This window comes from Zootoca vivipara, chromosome Z1 (genome assembly GCF_965207765.1).
Source record: "Zootoca vivipara chromosome Z1, rZooViv2.hap1.1, whole genome shotgun sequence".
Lineage (NCBI taxonomy): Eukaryota > Metazoa > Chordata > Lepidosauria > Squamata > Lacertidae > Zootoca > Zootoca vivipara.
The window spans coordinates 30,548,821-30,567,434 of record NC_142583.1 but is presented as its reverse complement, the minus strand read 5'-3'; the positions used below and the strand labels follow the sequence as shown (position 1 = coordinate 30,567,434).

Below are 18,614 nucleotides of genomic sequence, written 5' to 3'. Positions count from 1 at the left end.
ATTGAGGGGGGAACCTAAGTGGGTGTACAAGGTCAAAAAGGCAATACAGTCTTTCTCTGGAAAGCAAAGCAGCAATTCCCATATACATTAAACTAATGCCATACATTTCCTTTCTGCCACTCTCTCCTCTTGAAAAAAAAAAGTATTGTGACACCTAAGAAAATGTAATCTTCATCCCGTGCCACTGTGAGAACCTGTGGCAAAACTCTTTCAGGCACTGCCATTCTAAAACGCACTAATAACACCACAAAGCCCAGGCTGTTTCTTTCTCATGCTTGATTTATTGGAGATTTCTCTGTAATTTGTAATGGAAACAGACACAAAGGCACCGTGGAAAAGAGGCTGTTGCTAAAGCAGCCTGCTACTATCTGGACAGGAGCCCCTCATGGAGACGTTTAAAACATTCCAAAATCCTGCCTTCCTCTAAGGCAACCCTGAGAGAGCTTTAGCAGACTGTGGCTAAGGGAGAGGAGCACAGAAGAAATGAAAGACCATGGCAGTATTCTCCCTTGTCCACCCCCACTTTCAAACATTGCTTTTTAGCAACTGACTGCTTGGATTCCCCGGGAACTTGGAGGGACTCTTATTGTGAAGCTGCAAGAGCTAGAAAGCTTTAGTGAAGAATCACTGAGTCATGAAGTTGGTGTTCTCTCCTCTGACTAATCTGTATATATCATTGAGTACCTGCTCAACTCCACTTCAGTTCCCAAAGTGCTGGTATTACTGCTGCAGCTGGTCTGCCTTGCCGCTTCATGGAGAGACGTTGCACGCTGGTGTGAACTAGACGCAGGAAAGGTAAGATGAGAGGGTTTCTGTGTAGCAGTTCTGTGTGTGCCTTTTGTGATTCAGGTAAGTAAGTATGCTGAGCAGGGAAGCTGTAGGATGGCTGATTTAATGCAGTTACATACGCAGAATCGTGTAATGTGATCGTATATGTTAGCTAGTTGCACTGGGCTCTTCTCTGGACCGATTCTTTCTGTGCATCTTCCTGTATTAGTTAATCTTTCTGTAATTGGAGACATGCTTTGGCAGCCCTGCTTTATTTGCAGTCTTTGGCATCACTTTAGTTTTTTCGGGGATGCCAGGGCGGCAGCAGCTGTTTCAGCCTAGGTGCATGTGTGATTTCTCACACATAGGCAGGGGTTTTGTTTCGTTTTTTTGTTGGGGGAGGGAATGCAACTTTTTCTTTCTGCACTTTTAAGGAAGGTTATTCTTTTCATTTTAAAGCAAAAGTACCGCTGGGGAAATGAGAAAAGGTCAGCGTAAGCATACTTTCCAGCATAAACAAGTTTAAAAGTTTCAGTGAGGATAGTAAAATCCAAAACACAAAAAAGGGATATGTGCAGTTTTGAATGGAGGCCAATCTTCCAAACCATCCTGTGATTTAACAAATAGCACAGAAGTGTTTTGTCAAGTAAGTGGCCCATAAACTGAAGGATTTTTTCTCTCATGCTTTTTCTCAAAGTGCAACAGTCATTGGCAAACTCACGAAAGTGATGCAGGCTCCTTTTGGCAATGTCAACATGTGTACGTTGTTGCTTTGTTTTTGTCGGGTCTCTCAAACTGAGAGTTGAGAGAAATTGGTGTTGGTGGTACTCTTGCAATAGCTTTGTGAATTGCAGAGCAGCTGCCCCTATGAGTTCCTTCTTCCTTTCTATCTGTCCATCTCGCTGACTGCTGTAGACATTTGTTTAAAAGGCCGAACTGGACACAAAGTACGTGAAAGTTTCCTGGCAGAAGGCACCTAATTAAGAAGAATGCTGGGGAAAGTAAAACTTGACTCCCCCACCCACCCTCCTTTTTTAAATATAATGATGTGTTTACAGAAACTTGGAAAGCAAAGAGATACATTGGTTTTCAAAAAGAAGCCAGTGTCTGGTTTGGGAACGTTCATAACTGTATTAGATGAAGGAATATGAAAAACCCCACTCTAAATATAGGAATGGGGGTGTGTGTGTTTTAATTTAGAAGGCGTATGGATGAAGCAACATATATTTTGTGTGTAGTGCTAGCTAGACCATGGTGTGGTTTAAACTAAGAAGCAAATTAAACTGTAGTATTGAGTGGGGGGGTCTCTCTTATGGACATTTTGGGAATGGTTGCGGTACTATCATCTAACAAAGAATGCTGAAGAGCACACACACACACACACACACACACACACACACACACACACACACTGCTACATGATTTATGGATGGGGAGATGGGGAGGGGAATTGTGCTGTGTGTCTTAACTGGCGTTTGGTCTTCGCTGATTGCCTCTGGGCAGATGAAAGAGCCTGTGATTAACTAGACAGATGCTAACCATGAAATGAGTAGGACAAGTAACTGATAGTGTCTGTAATGTACTTCATAAGGAAACCTTTATCTTTTGGCAAATCTCTTGACCTCAAGAAACTTGTCTAAAAGTTTTTCTGAGTCATTGGCAATTGATCCTAAGCACGGAATTACTAAGAAAGTGTCCTCTTTGTGTGTGTGTGTGTGTGTGTGTGTGTGTGTGTGATTGCATGTAAGTTTTAATAACTCAGGGGTGTGTTTTTTTAGTGGCTGGAGTTGGCTTAGTGTGAAAGATAAGAGAGGATTTATTTAGTCCAGTGACTTATCAATACCTCAATTATTATGAGAGTGGTTGTTAGATGAAGAGACCATTAAAACAAATGTACATTGAGTTGCATTCCGATGCAATGGTACAGTCCTATAAAAGTCTACTCAGAAGTAAGCCCTTTTGAGTTCAGTTGAACTTACTCCCCCATGTTTGTATAGGATTGCAGCCTAGCCACACTTTAGTTCCATTGGAATAATGGGATCTTAAATTAGCCCATGACTAAAGCATAACTAATTTAGTCTGGATCTAATCCACCTAGAAATGCATTGCAGTCCCATATGACCTGGTTGCCAGAAAGTTACTGTGAGAAACAGGAAATATTGGTAGCCACTGTTGTGGAAACTAACATGAAATATTATCTTGCGGCTGTTGCTTTTATTTAAATCAAGAAATAAAACTTTCAGTTTGGTTTTCTAATGCAAAATAAATGGCTAGTTCTAAAATCATTACATATGGAAACTGAAGGTCTACGCAGACTTGCATCTACCAGTGAAGTTTGATTTAGAGTTTTTAGTAAATGCAATGCTCAATTATTGAATTGGCATATTTATCACAAGATTATACATTTCAGCAGCCAATATGCTGAATGGCTTGATGGATAGCTTGTTCATTGTGGTGTTGGAAAATCTAAAAGTGCAACCACATAAAAATGCATATTACATCTAATGTGTGGAGAGAGTCGCACCAGCAGCAACTGGAAAAGTGAAAGCAGCATGGGTAATCCCCTACCCAGTGATGAGTGTGCCATTCAGATGTCTGATCGGAAAGTTTGGATGTTTGGATTCTTATGTTTATATACTGCTTTTATGGAGAGGACTACAATATTATTATTGCCCCAGTAGAGAAGACCTTGTCCTGCATTGCCACCCAGATAGTGGAGCCATGCAGAGCAGAGCCTCAGAGGAAAGTCTCAAGCATATGGGGCTGGGTGATCTTTAAAAGTATTGAATATTCTAGATCATTTTTGGAATTAATAAATGTACTGTATTTTTCGGTATATAAGACTATATTTCTCCCCTAATTTTTTTAAGTTTAAAATTGGGGGTTGTCTTATACACAGAATGTTTAAAATCTTTATTTCTCAATTTTCGGCTCAAAGAATAGGGGTCGTCTTATACACAGAAAAATACGGTATGCACATTTTGGGAAGTGTCTTGTAGACTGTAGAAAGCTGAATAGGATAAGCAGAACAATAACAAATATTTGCTCATTTTTGTTTTTAAATGACTGTACTTTAAAGATGTACAGTGGAACCTCGGTTTTCGAACGTCTCGGCTGCCGAAAGTTTAGGAAGCTGAACGCCAAAAACCAGGAAGTGAATGCTTCCGTTTTCAAATGTGCCTTGGAAGTTGAACAGCTTCCAAGGCGCATTTCTCAATTTTCACCATAGACTTTGACGACAGGCCTTTGATCCTCTGTTTTTGAATGTTTCGGAAGTCGAATGGTCTTCCGGAACGGATTACATTTGAAAACCGAGATTCTACTGTACTTGCATTTGCAGTGCCAGACTGGTACATCACAAGTGAATTGTGCTAAATTGATATCAGTTTTACCTGCACCCAGAGACAAGTACCTGCTTTTCAGTTCAGCCTTTCAGCAGGCAACATTCATGGGAAATGGGCTGTACAGTTTCAAACTTCATCCATTATTTGCCCTACGATTAAACAAATGGACATCAAAGATTTGCTAAGTCTTTCATTGGATTGCTACCAAAGAAACATCTAAGCAGTTTCATTTTACAGCTAAGATTACTGAATCAATCCTCATCTGTTGTGTTATTCATATAGTGTCAGATGCATTTGAACTTTACATAGCTTAACTCCCTTTTTGAGGTATTTGCCTTCTCTGAAGAGAAAGACGGTTGTATTGGACATACAAAACCCTGCATGTGAAAAATGCTTTACATTTAAGTTTGAATTGCACAGATGGTTGCGAAATTTTAATGTGCCTGTCCAGTGCAAACAAAAGCCCATGCACAGGCTTCCATCAGGCTTCAAGCTGGGAAATGCACTTGCAGTGAGGCAGGGCATGCAGGAATCATGTGCATGCATACATTCTGTACAGAGTACCAGGCCTGTCATTTACAGGACCGCATATGCCCATCATGTCACAAAATAGCTCATGGGAGATAAGTTTTGTTGTTAAACTGATATAAACCTTTCGAAGATTGTCCTTTGTTGTTGTTGTTGTTTAGTCGTTTAGTCGTGTCCAATTCTTCGTGACCCCCATGGACCATAGCACGCCAGGCACTCCTGTCTTCCACTGCCTCCCGCAGTTTGGTCAAACTCATGTTTGTAGCTTCAAGAACACTGCCCAGCCATCTCGTCCTCTGTCATCCCCTTCTCCTAGTGCCCTCAATCTTTCCCAACATCTGGGTCTTTTCCAGGGAGTCTTCTCTTCTCATGAGGTGGCCAAAGTATTGGAGCCTAAAGGTAAAGGACCCCTGACGGTCAAGTCCAGTCGCGGACGGCTCTGGGGTTGCGGTGCTCATCTCGCTCTACAGGCCGAGGGAGCCAGCGTTTGTCTGCAGACAGTTTTTCCAGGTCATGTGGCCAGCGTGACTAAACCGCTCCTGGCACAACAAACCAGAGCAGCGCACAGAAACGCCGTTTACCTTCCTGCTGTAGCAGTACCTATTTATCTACTTGCACTTTTTTTGGCGTGCTTTCAAACTGCTAGGTTGGCAGGAGCTGGGACCGAGCAACAGGAGCTCACCCCATCGTGGGGATTCGAACCACCAACCTGCTGATCGGCAAGCCCAAGAGGCTCAGTGGTTCAATTAGAACAAATCAATTGCTAGGTTTAGTACACATGTTTTGATTTTGGGCCTCCAGAAACACACGGGAAAGACAGGCTCTGGGCCCCAGCTGAGGATAAGCGCTAAACCTGCCCATGATGACATCCAGTGTCTGGTCAAGTTGTGCTCTCAGTCTCATCTATGTCCCAGAGTACAGGTTCTTTGTTTTTGTTTAGCTCGGGTCCTAACACTGACAACAGAGTCCCTTGCCCATCAGTATAATCCCACCCTCTTCATATTCTCAAAATTCCCCCCCTCCCCAGTTTTTGGGTGTGATGCAATTCTGGGAACTGTCTTTCATATTTATAGATAAGGTGGATATATAACTTTTGGTAATTCATGTGTGCTTCCTCCAAGAGATTTGCCTCTTTACCTCTAAGCCAAGTATATTTTCTGTTTGCTTGGCACCATTCCGCTTCCGTTCTTAGACTGAGGTAAAGTTTGCAAACCGGGACACAATTTCCGGTTTTGCGGAGTTCGTAAACTGAATAGTTCGTAAACAGGGCTGTTCTTAAACCGAGGTACTACTGTTTATTAACTAATTATATCATTTTCAATGCATTAACATTCTTTCATTTTCAATGTATTAAAATGAATATTCTCCTATTTTAAATGAAAATTCTCTAATATTCTCATTAATAGAGAATATTCTCCAAAAAATTATTCTCCAAAAGATTATTCTAGAGAATTTAACATCACTAAGGGTGCATGTGTCTGAACTCTCATAGAATTTGGAAGTTGACTAAGGTAACCTAGTCGACTCTGCTGATGTTGCAGGAAATTCACTATGATCAACACCCTTGGTATTCATATACTTATTGTATTTCCATCCCACCTTTTATCCAAGGTGCCATACACAGTCCTTCTACCCTTCCCCATTTCATCTTCACAACAGCCCTGTGAGGTAGGTTACACTAAGATTGAGTGACTTGCCTCGTTGAGTGTGTAACTGGACACAGCACTCCAGGTGAGGCCTCACCATAGCCAAATCAGAGTGGTACCATTAGTTCTAATGAAGTAGGTACTCTAGTTTCGTTGATGCAGCCTACAACTGCATTGGCCTCCCCGCCCTGCCGGTGCTGCATTGCATTGCCTTTTCCCCCGCCCGCCCCCATCCTGTCCTTCCTTCCAAAGGAGCCCAGAGCAGCAAATAGCAAGGCATAAAACACATTTTCTTTATTTCGTTCTCTGTTCTGTCAAGATCATCTAGAATCCTGTTTTAATCTTCTAGTTTAGTCTCCAAACTTGAAGAGCATCACCTCTGCTCCTTTGTCCAATCTGGAAGTAATTTAGAAGGGCATTGCCATGAATGGAAAATAGTAGTGGCATTTTTGTAGTGGCAGCTGTTACCCATTGGGAGGGCAATGCGAACAAGAACCAATGACAGGTGGAGCCAATTCTAGGCTTGTCCCCATCCTCTTCCCTGCGGAATTCTGTAAGGGCAAAACTGAGATTAAGAAGAAGAAAGATGATAACCAGGGTCTCTCTCTCTCTCTCTCTCTCTCACACACACACACACACACACACACACCGGTACTGATTGTATGAAGGTAGACAGGTGAGGGAAGTCTGCAGGCAGACTGAGGTTGTTGAGATAGTGTCCCCATTCAGTCTAATAAACCAGGCTCCACTGGCATTTTCTCTAAATCTTGAAAGTAGACTTTCTGCTCTCTCACCGGTATGTAAGTATATTCAACTGTCTCTGAAGAGCAAGAAATAAACTGGAAAAGACAATTCTCACATTACTTTCTCATTACAGTATACATTCATTCATGGTTCTTTGGCCTGTCACCAAGCAGAGGAGGAAGGAACACTTTATCCAAGCCCAGGTTGGCCTTGCAAACCTATCACTATGAAAAAAACCTAATATTAAATCATAGATCAGGCCTGATAGTAATCTTCTACCCCACCCCCCACCCCAAATTCCTGCTGTTCTGCCCTCATCTTTATGATCACTCTGCTCTCCCTCCCCATCCTTCCACTTACCTCTTAACTTAAATGGACAAGGTGACTGAGGGTTCTACTGCTGGCGTTGTTTTTAATTTAAATCACTCACAGCAGCACAAGTCCCTCTATGCCTTCTCCCTCTGTCAGTTCCTAAACTTCCTAGGTGCTCAGAGTGACATGATACAATTTGGCATCACATCACTTTGAAGACGCTCAAGGTAGTAGGGCAAGTCCGCTAGTCACCCTTCCTGGATGGGGTTCTGGAGTGATAGAGATTCTGGAGCGGAGAGAGAGACTTATTCCGCTGTGAACAACACAAGCCCTTCTTTTAAAGGTTAAGAAACAGGCCCACCCTGTCTCCTGTCTGATAAGGGCCCACCTGTGCAGGAGCCTCTGGGTAGCTCAGGGCCTGGACCTATGCCCTCTTGTTCAGCCCTAGCAGCACCAGTGCATGTATGAAAAATATTCATAAATACCATACCACCCTTTCTGTCTAGAAATACAAATTGGGCATCCAGAAATGCAAGGAGCTTAAACAAAGGGGCTTAAGGGCACAGATCAATATTCCAGTTTTTCTAGGTCTTTTGTAGTGGGAGGGGGGAGGTATGAAGGGGCCCTTTGTTGCACGTGAAATGTAGCTTGGGTGTTGCCTGTTACATCCTAGCTTGAACTGATGACCCGACTTCTTCTACAGTCTTACCTTGGAAGTCGAACAGAATCCGTTCCAGAAGTCCGTTTGACTTCCAAAACGTTCGGAAACCGAAGCGTGGCTTCTGATTGGCTGCAGGAAGCTCCTGTAGCCAATCAGAAGCTGCGCCGGACATTTGGCTTCTGAAAATCGTTTTAAAAAATGGAACACTCACTTCTGGGTTTCGATCGTTTGGGAACCGATTTGTTTGGGAGGCAAGGTGTTCAAGATCCAAGGTACAACTGTAACTTGAACTGCATGTGGCTTGCTGCAAATACAGTGGTACCTCGCAAGACGAATGCCTCGCGCAACGAAAAACTCACTAGACGAATGCGTCTAGCGATTCTTTGTTGCCTCGCAAGACGAAGCTTTCTATGGCCGCGTCTTGCAAGACGATTTTTTTGCCGCTTTTTGCTGTCTGCCATTTGTTTCCGCAAGACGAAAATCTCGCTAGACGAAGCATCCTGCGAAACGAATTATTTTCGTCTTGTGAGGTACCACTGTAATGCTGAAATCTGGAAAAGTCAACCTTTTGAAAAGTTTTAATTATTTGTATAAATCTTCTAAGGACAGTGCTCGCTGTCTAAGCAGCCCTTTGGTCCACTTCACATGTAGTCAAGAGCCAGTGCGGCATATTGGTTAGTGTTGGACTGTGACCTGGGAGACCAGGGTTCAAATCCCCACTCAGCCATGATGCTCTTTGGATGACCTTGGGCAAATCACTGTCTCTTAACCTAACCTACCTCACAGGGTTGTTGTGAGGATGAAATGGGGAAAGCAACGACCATGTACACCAGGCACCTCCAAACTGCGGCCCTCCAGATGTTTTGGCCTACAACTCCCATGATCCCTAGCTAAGAGGACCAGCGGTCAGGGATGATGGGAATTGTAGTCCAAAACATCTGGAGGGCCGGAGTTTGGGAACGCCTGATGTACACCACCTCGAGCTCCTTGGAAGATATATCAAATTTAATATTCACACAAAATAAAGACTTCCTGAACAGCATCTTTGGGATAGTTCAAAATGTGATTTTTTCTTCTCTCTGGCTGCTATATATAGAAAGCGAACTTGTGTAATCCACTGTTAAAATAGAAGAGAGGGGAGAAGCCAGTTGCATTTTTTCCATTACAGTTCATTTTAACAGATGTTTTCTGTTCCTTCCCCACTCGCCAACCCCCCCCCCCACCATGACAAACGTACCAAGGGAGAAGTCTTCAAGCTCAGCAAGGAACTGTAGCAACACTGCACAGAACAATAGTTGCATCATCTATCACTCGTCACAATTTAGGAACAAGTTTTGTTTCAACTTAAGTCTTGATTGATGTGTTATAAACATAGTTTTACTATTACTTATATCAGTGTTTTGAGAATAACACCAAATTGCTCTCCATGCTCGGGAACATTCCTGGAACCACAAACAAGATCTTTTGAAACTAAGATAGCAACAGAAGCTTGGGTATAGTTTTCAGTGAAAAGTGGAGCAAGCTGTTCTCCTATATATTTCATTATACCAAGGGTAAAGTTGACTTCAATTAAAACTCAGTTAAGCTGTAACTATGAGAGGGAACAATGGGAAGCTTCTGCTTCTAGCTAACAGGAAAGGATAATTTGCTGTTCAGTCCTGTGAGTGGATTGTTCAGCGTGGGAATAGGGATGCACCAAGTAGCCCCACTTTTAGCATCTGCACAAACATCAGTAACAATGGAGTCTTTGCACATTCAGTTCCATGCGCAAGGGCTTCTCTGGAACCAAGAGGGTTCCAGTTTGCTTGGAAGCCTTCATGCATTACAGCTACATGTGCAAGGCTGAGGTGATATAGCATGGGGGACATTCAGTGTGTCGCTACTCCCATGTTTGGCAATGGAAGCAATATTGCTTGAAGAGTGCGATGGTTTGCTTTATGCATGGATTTCAAACCATGGTTTGGTGCTAGGGTTGCCAGACTCAACAGAGGACAGGACTTCTGTGCCTTTAATTGCCCTGCTCTCTTTTGAGTCTGGAAACCTTAAAGAGAAACCAGCAGACCCTTTGTTTAATTTCCAAGCAAAGGGTCTGCTGGTTTCTCTTTAAGGTTTCCAGACTCAAAAGAGAGCAGGGCAATTAAAGGCACAGAAGTCCTGTCCTCTATTGAGTCTGGCAACCCTATTTGGTGCTGATGCGTAAAATATATGGTTGTCCAAACTTCTAATTGTGAAGAAAGCAGATTGCTGGATAGATTGGTAGCTCCCAATGTGTTACTTTTGTTATGGGGACACAGGTGGCGCTGTGGTCTAAACCACTGAGCCTCTTGGGCTTGCCAATCAGAAGGTTGGCGGTTCGAATCCCCATGACGTGGTGAGCTCTTGTTGCTTTGTCCTAGCTCCTGCCCACCTAGCAGTTCGAATGCACATCAAAGTGCAAGTAGATAAACAGGTACCACTGCAGCAGGAAGGTAAACCGTGTTTCCGTGTGCTCTGGCTTCCACCAGAGTGTTCCGTTGTGCCAGAAGCAGTTTAGTCATGCTGGCCACATGACCCGGAAAGCTGTCTGTGTTCAAATGCCTGCTTCCTCAGCCTGAAAGTGAGATGAGCGCTGCAACCTCATTGTCGCCTATGACTGGACTTAAGCATCCAGGGGTCCTTTACCTTTTACCTTTACTTTTGCTATGAAAAATCTTCCTGCTCCATACCAAAGAGTATAATGTAAAAATAACTGATTTGGTAAGACTTTTCGTACCTCAGCTCATGAAATAAAACTTTCCCTTGATTGATTTAACATTTCCTGAAACATATTGGAACCACCAGTCTGTCCAGCTTTTTGTTGTGGTTGTTGTTCCTTTTGTGCATTTCTTACGGCTATAGTTGAACCCCTGTTTTTGTGTGAGGATTGCCATTTTCTCACCTTGTGAGCTCAGAGGAAGAAGATGAGAGAGTGTGTGACCCCAAGGCTTATCATTGCTGGTTGCTGAACATCCAAACCATGGTCTCTAGCCATACATTGGAGGATTGTCTGAATCTGGCCTATGCTTCCACTGGTCAAATTATAATGAGTCAGAGATTGTGAACAGATCTTCCATCTCTCTAAATTTACCTCATATTTAACAGGATCTGCCCAGAGTGGTTTAATACAAAGCACTGAGAGAGGGGTTTTAATTTTTTTTCCTGGGACATTCTCTCCCCACCCCCATATAAATTGCTTCCCCTCCCCAAGCTGCAACCCCTAATGGAACAAATAGCTGTTGGAGCGGAGATTAAATTGGGGAAATGGCACGTGGGATGGGTTATCCTACCAACATTGTGGCACCAATTAATTAGTAAGAAGCTACAGGGAACCAGGCAGAGGGCCTTTTCGGTAGTGGCGCCCGCCCTGTGGAACGCCCTCCCATCGGAGGTCAAGGAGATAAACAACTATCTGACATTTAGAAAACACCTAAAGGCAGCCCTGTTTAGGGAAGTTTTTAATCTGTGATTGTTGTTGTTTAGTCGTGTCTGACTCTTCGTGACCCCATGGACCATAGCACGCCAGGCACTCCTGTCTTCCACTGCCTCCCGCAGTTTGGTCAAACTCATGTTCGTAGCTTCGAGAACACTGTCCAACCATCTTGTCCTCTGACGTCCCCTTCTCCTAGTGCCCTCAATCTTTCCCAACATCAGGGTCTGTGATATTTTAATGTATTTTGGTATTTGCTGGAAGCCGCCCAGAGTGGTGGGGGAAACGCAGCCAGATGGGTGGGGTATGTATAAATAAATAAATAAATAAATAATAAGGGGGGAGGGCACTGCTGCTTTAAAAGAATTTTAAATAGATTGGGCATCACCCATGTCTTGTCCAATTTGGCTACAAGACTTAAACCCAGATTAGTATTCAAACTTTATTCATTGATTTCCTTAAGTAGCAATATCTAGGTAAGGAAGCAAAAGCTGTCTTTGCACTGACCTTGGGCATTTTATGTACGGAGACAGCTAATTTGGTTCTGTGTATCATAAGATGAATAGCCAATGCTGCTTTTGACTTGCCAGAGTAATTGTTTTTCCTGTCTCCCCGTCCAGCAAAAACCAGTTCCAAAGTGGTAGGCTTCATCAATCCTGGAGGTCAAGGGTCAGTCTGCAGGCCAAGTCTTTCTCCTTTCCCCCTCCTTTAAATGTAACTCATCTGTTAGCCTAGAAACCTATGACAGCGGTCTTCCAAATCTAACCTCAGAGAGGTCTTGCCTGATAGAGGCTGATATAAACCTAAAATGGAAAACATACCCTGGTATCCAAATGTTTTGGGTTGTTTTTTTCTCTGATCAGTTGACAGTTATTTATTGGTTTATAATGAGACTTGTATTCTGTGAGAGGCCTCCAGTGAAATCTGTAGCTCTTTACATTTCCCAAAATAAGGAACTAAGTATCCTAGACTTGCTTGGCATTTTCTGTGTGGTAATGCTTAGATAAAATAGCGGTGCTGGAGAAAATAGGGCACAAATGCAGGGAGCTGGGCATGTTTAGCCTGGAGAAGAGAAGGTTAAGGGGTGATATGATAGCCATGTTCAAATATATTAAAGGATGCCATATAGAGGAGGGAGAAAGGTTGTTTTCTGCTGCTCCAGAGAAGCGGACACGGAGCAATGGATTCAAACTACAAGAAAGAAGATTCCACCTAAACATTAGGAAGAACTTCCTGACAGTAAGAGCTGTTCAACAGTGGAATTTGCTGCCAAGGAGTGTGGTGGAGTCTCCTTCTTTGGAGGTCTTTAAGCAGAGGCTTGACAGCCATCTGTCAAGAATGCTTTGATGGTGTTTCCTGCTTGGCAGGGGGTTGGACTGGATGGCCCTTGTGGTCTCTTCCAACTCTATGATTCTATGGTTCAATTCTTAACACGGTCTTGAAAGCAGACTTTCCATTGCTGAAAATGAATGGCAAATGCTAAATGTATAGCTATTTAGAAAGTTTACACTTGAGATGTGGGAGAATCATGGCATGTCAACTTGGCACCCATGATTATTGGACATCTGTATGATCCTAAGCATGTTCACACAGAAGTAAACCCTGCTTTTTGCAATTCGGTTGTAAAATACTAAAAGCCTTAAGCAGATTCTCTGTTTGTTTTGTGTTGCAACAAGAGCTGTAGAAGTTCTAAATGTTCTAATTGCAAAGAAAATTACTTCTGTCCTTTAAATTGTGTTTCTGATTGAGACACTAGCCGAAATGATCCTTTCGGAGAACTTAAATGGAGACACTGAAGCAAATTGTTGGTTGGAGAGAGGTTTCCTATTAAGGAAGAGTGATGTAATGCCAGTGGAATACAGCCAGCTTCTCTCCACTCATTTTATTTATATTAGCTGCATACCACAGAAAGATACCCCAACAACATGAGTGCTGCTCACTATATTTAGTCAGGCTAGTTTAGTAATTCCAGGAGGTTATGTTTATATGCAATGGAAATAATTATAAAAAGGTATTTTGAGCATCTTAGTTCAATCAAACGGGTTTAAGCAGAAAGGCTTTTTTTAAAAAAAAATCATAAAATTGGGGTGGTATTTGGGGCTGTATGTCTTGAGGCATTTAAAGCAGTAATCCCCTGGAGTAATCAGCTCTTAATACAACATCTTTCTTTTTCTGTGCTTCAACTCCTTAGCATTATTTGTAGTTAGAAGTTAACCTTGCCTCTAATTAGAGGCTAATGAACCAATCCATCTTGCAGTGTCGTATAAAATTGATTGTGAATTTAAATTTCACTTTGCATGGGAATATGTTTGCACCAGGCTGGAGTTTGCATGCCCCACCCTCCTCTTACTCGGTGCTTGCAAGGAGACTGAAAGTTTTCGCTTTCACTTTAGAATTAACAAAGATCCCTGTGCCTGCCCAACTTCAGGAGCTGTGAGTCGTCCCTTAAATAAAACAATCAAGAATCCAGCCACAGTTTGATATCCTGGTTGGTTAATTAACCCTACTTGGAACAAATCGCAGTTCAGACACCACGGGGAACTCTGGTTAGTTCTAAACTGAAATCTTTACGTATTTTCTTCATGCAAGCAAAAATGTGAGGGAGACGCCATAGCTTACCATAGTAGTAGAATACTTTGCTTTGCAGAAGGTCTGTGGTTCATTCTCTGCCTTCTTGGATTTGGGAAATTTGCCTGTTTGCAAACCCTGGAAAGCTGCTGCCAGTTAGTGCTGGCAAAATGGAATTTGGGCAAGCCTTTTCTGTAATGTTAAATCATAGTTCAGCATTATATCTGTACCAGGCCTTGGTCTGATTTGCGAATTATAATTTCCACCTCCCAGAGTTTAAATGGATGTATAATTCACTGGGGAGATTTGGGATTGCTGATGTTCAGCCTTGGAAAGAGTGTTTCAGTTCTCTTTCTTAATGCGTTCTAGACAATAGCTTTCTGTCACCTCAACCCTGTGGCAAGCTTAACCAAAACCACAACTGCTGAATCTCTCCATGCTTTGCAGCTATAAAAACACATCATTTACCTGTGAGCATTCCTGGGCAAATGTATCATTACCCAATCAATTCCCTTGTGCGCTACAAGTAAAGGGAAGTGGTTTGCTCAAACCCCACCAGCCTGGCTATGGTGGAGGAAAAATGGAGTTTCCACCCCTCTTGCTTTTCCTAATTGCCTTTTGTTCTACCTGATGACTTTTACAAACACTGTTTTTCTTGCTGACAACAGTATTTCTGCCTTGCAGTGGTTTTATTTTACCAGGGAACAATCTTGTGCGGGGCTGCAGGCACTTCTCAGAATCCAACACTGGACAAAGGGAATTCATTTGTTCTTTGCACAAGACGGACATGTACAGTATATGTTGCTCACTTAGTTACGTGGGTTGCTTTACTTCAAGATCTCCCAAGATGGTTTGCAGTGTGGTATGGGGACACTATTTCAGACATTTACACAATACATGGGATATATTGTGTCAGTTATCTGATGTTGGTAGGATATGCTAAGAAGGAGTCACCCACATAATAACCTGAAATGAAGAAGACAAGCAGTGAGGCAAGACAGTCCTGATTCAGCACTTGGAATGTAATTTCTCAGACCTGCTCAAGTCAATACACGCAAACCTTTGTGCTAGGAGCTTCCAGGGGTGAAGCAAGATTTCCTGCAGAACCATGAGCAATTGTTAGAGAAAGTGTGAGCCGTTCCAACCCTAGCCCCCCGTCTTTCTCCAAGAGGTCAGGTTCCACCTTATTTTGGTATTCCAGTACCTGTGGGCTTCACCATTTGTGCAAATGGATCGTGTTTGTCTGGTGTGGGGGGAGTGATTCCCCCCCCCGAATGTTCGGCAGAAACCAAGCTAAGAATCAAGAGTTCTTTGTCCTGCAGCGAGGGCTAGGACAAGTACTATGCAAAGGTTTTATTGCGTAAACCTGATTGGCATGGGGTTGGACTGGATGACCCTCGGGGTCCCTTCCCACTCTACAATGCTGTGAGTCTATGGTTACATAGGAAAGGCACGGGTTATAAGGTGCAGCAGGTACACCAGAGCTATAGATAGATGGCTAAGTGCAAACTGTAGTGATCCAACAAGTGATATGCCTCTCTCACTTTCCTTTTGAAGAGCGAGGTGGACACCGCTGATAGCATGATAAGCAGCCAGTGTCCGGGGACTTGGCATGCAAACAGGCGCTCCTTCGAATGAGTTGGGTCAATGGGGCTTGTTCATGCTGCTGCTGCTGTCTCCATGTCAATGGAGATGGTCTCTGTGCCAGTTAAGCATCCAATTTCACTCTGTCACCTTCTGCAAAGGTGGAAGCTCTTCACTGACAGGAGGGATGCGCCAGGCCCACTTCACAGCAGGAGGTACCTGACTCGGGGTGTCACCCATGGTGGAACATACCCCCTGCCAGCCTGCTTAGTCCCTCCCCTGATCCCACTCTCCATTCCCTAGACTCCTCCCCCCTCACCAAAGTCAGAGGCTTCTAGAGTTGCCCTTTTCACTTTCCCCATCCTCCTACCACCCACCCCAGGGGCATCAATCTCCAAATGCCTGAGCTCTGCCCATTCTTCCTCAGAATCCAACCATCCCTTCCATGTTGTATCTCCATGGGATTCATGGCAGCAGCTTTACAACCTTGCATTCTGTGGTTTTTGGGTGTTTTTTTTACTGTATACACAAAATTGCTCCTTTTTGAATTAATGTAGAAGATCTCCAGCCATCCATAGTCTTGCAGTTGCTGAAGCAGGTTCGAATCCCTAGTTCACCCATAAGTGAACTGGGAATCATCAGAGGGAATCATAGCTAAATGATGCTTAGGGATAACGAGACTGCTTAGGTGCTCCTAAAGAGGCTTCTGCTGGGAACATGAAGCTCAATACATTTGATCCCTTGTCTTTTAGTGTCCCGATCCCATTCTCCGCAGTTGCATCCTTTCTTTTCTTTTTTTGAACAAGAATTTTACGTTTTCAGGGGCAGGGGAAGTGCCTGCCCCAAAGAAATACGCTAGAACAGATTTTTAGAATCTGTGTTGTCTAGAACAGAAATGGGACACTAGTAGCTCTCCAATACTTTATTAGAGTCCAGCTCCTTTAATTCCTGACAACTGGCCATGCAGACTAGTGAATTGATGGGAGTTGAAGCACAGCATAATCTGGAGAGCCACAGATTCCTCATTCTTGCTGGGGAGAAAGGAAGGGTTGCACAGGTCTCAGACCCTTCTTTCACTGGCCATTTGGTAATACACAGGTCTAGAGAATTGCAAGGGACTAGACTAGATGGCTCACAGCGGGTGGCGCTGTGGTCCAAACCACAGAGCCTAGGGCTTGCCGAAAGGAAGATTGGTGGTTCGAATCCCCGCGACAGCGTGAGCTCCCGTTGTTCGGTCCCAGCTCCTGCCCACCTAGCAGTTCAAAAGCACGTCAGAGTGCAAGTAGATAAGTAGGTACCGCTCTGGCGGGAAGGTAAACAGCGTTTCTGTGCACTGCTCTGGTTCGCCAGAAGCGGCTTAGTCATGCTGGCCACATGACCCAGAAGCTGTCTGCGGACAAACGCCGGCTCCCTCGGCCTATAGAGTGAGATGAGCGCCACAACCCCAGAGTCATCCATGACTGGACCTAATGGTCAGGAGTACCTTTACCTTTACCTTTTAGACTAGATGGCTCTGAGGGTCCCTTTCCACTCTACAGTTCTATGATTCTATGATCCTCCTTGGGATGTCTAGGCAACATGGCTGTGTGTGTGTGACCTGCACAAAAAGCAGAAACATCTTTTGCAACTGACAAGGGGTTCATTCGAAATCATTCTGCCTTTCTATCACATCTGAGACGTATAGCAGAATTATGGATCTGTTGGCAAGCATATACAGTGGTACCTCAGGTTAAGAACTTAATTCATTCTGGAGGTCCGTTCTTAACCTGAAACTGTTCTTAACCTGAAGTGCCACTTCCCGCTTCCGCCGTGCCGCCGGCACACGATTTCTGTTCTCATCCTGAAGCAAAGTTCTTAACCCGAGGTACTATTTCTGGGTTAGCAGAGTCTGTAACCTGAAGCGTCTGTAACCCAAGGTACCTCTGTATGAGGTATTCCTAGAGAGCCAGATGCAGCAGCCCTGTCAAGATGTACTGTAGATACTTTTCCCACTCATTCAATTGAAGCAGTTCACGAGGGAAGCAGATCATGCTGCTAAATACTGACAAGTATACTTTAGGTCAGCCAGGAGTCGAAACAACCAATTTCCTTTTAATTATAAAGCATACTAAACAAGCTAATTTCCCCCCTCTTCTGGTTCAGTTCATGCTAATTTCAAATCCCAAATTAAATTGTTACCAAAAGAGTAGATTTAAGAATATCCCAGCCTTAGTATCCCAGCCCAGGTTCCAAAGGACTAAATATCTCCTATAGGATTATAGCAGCTGACATAGCTAACAGATGAAGTATTTCCTGGACGGCATGCAAACACAGATGATGTGCAATCATTGCTTGTTTAACAGAAAATTCCTATCTGAAGTAAAAAAAGAACCAAACATCACTTTAACCTGCTTTTCTGATGAACCACTCCCCAAAATACTATGGGGAGAGCTAAAGCATGGGACATGCAGTGGGGATTCAAATTGCTGAGTTGTGCCTTTGTTGATGTGTCTCTTTATAGTCTGTATTGTAGTTATCTGATGCAGCCTTCCCTAGCCCAGTGCCCTGCAAATGCTTTGGACTATGACTTCCATCCACCTGCACAGCAGCACTTGGAATACCCATAAATGCTAAATCTTAAAGACCGCAGGATTCTTTGGATAATGGCATTAACTATTATAGTGCCTGGATATAGCTGTAGTAGAAAAAGATCTGTGGACTGGGTGATAAAAGATGTTGCTTTTTGTTTGGGTTAAAAAAACAGACATTCATGCAAAAAATAAAAATTCCTTCCAGTAGCACCTTAGAGACCAACTAAGTTTGTCATAGGTATGAGCTTTTGTGTGCATGCACACTTCTTCAGCTACCGAAAGCTCATACCTATGACACGAAAGCTCATACCTATGACAAACTTAGTTGGTCTCTAAGGTGCTACTGGAAGGATTGTGTGTGTGTGTGTGTGTGTGTGCGTGCGTGCGTGTGTGTATGTGCGTGTGCGTGTGTGTGTTTCGACTACGTCAGACCAACACGGCTAC

General features: G+C 43.5%; 1 protein-coding gene across 4 annotated transcripts in view; it reads left to right on the top strand.

Moving 5' to 3' along the window:
* Positions 1-18,614, top strand: part of PALLD (palladin, cytoskeletal associated protein) — a 225,245-nt gene that overhangs the window by 155,584 nt on the left and 51,047 nt on the right. The window contains exon 1 of one of the 4 annotated variants that reach the window (XM_060278691.2): positions 718-795. The exons of the other annotated variants lie outside the window; for them this stretch is intronic. The gene's annotated coding sequence lies outside the window, so the exon portion shown is untranslated. Of the gene's footprint in view, positions 1-717; positions 796-18,614 lie in introns of those variants that run through there. 4 annotated transcript variants of the gene reach the window in all.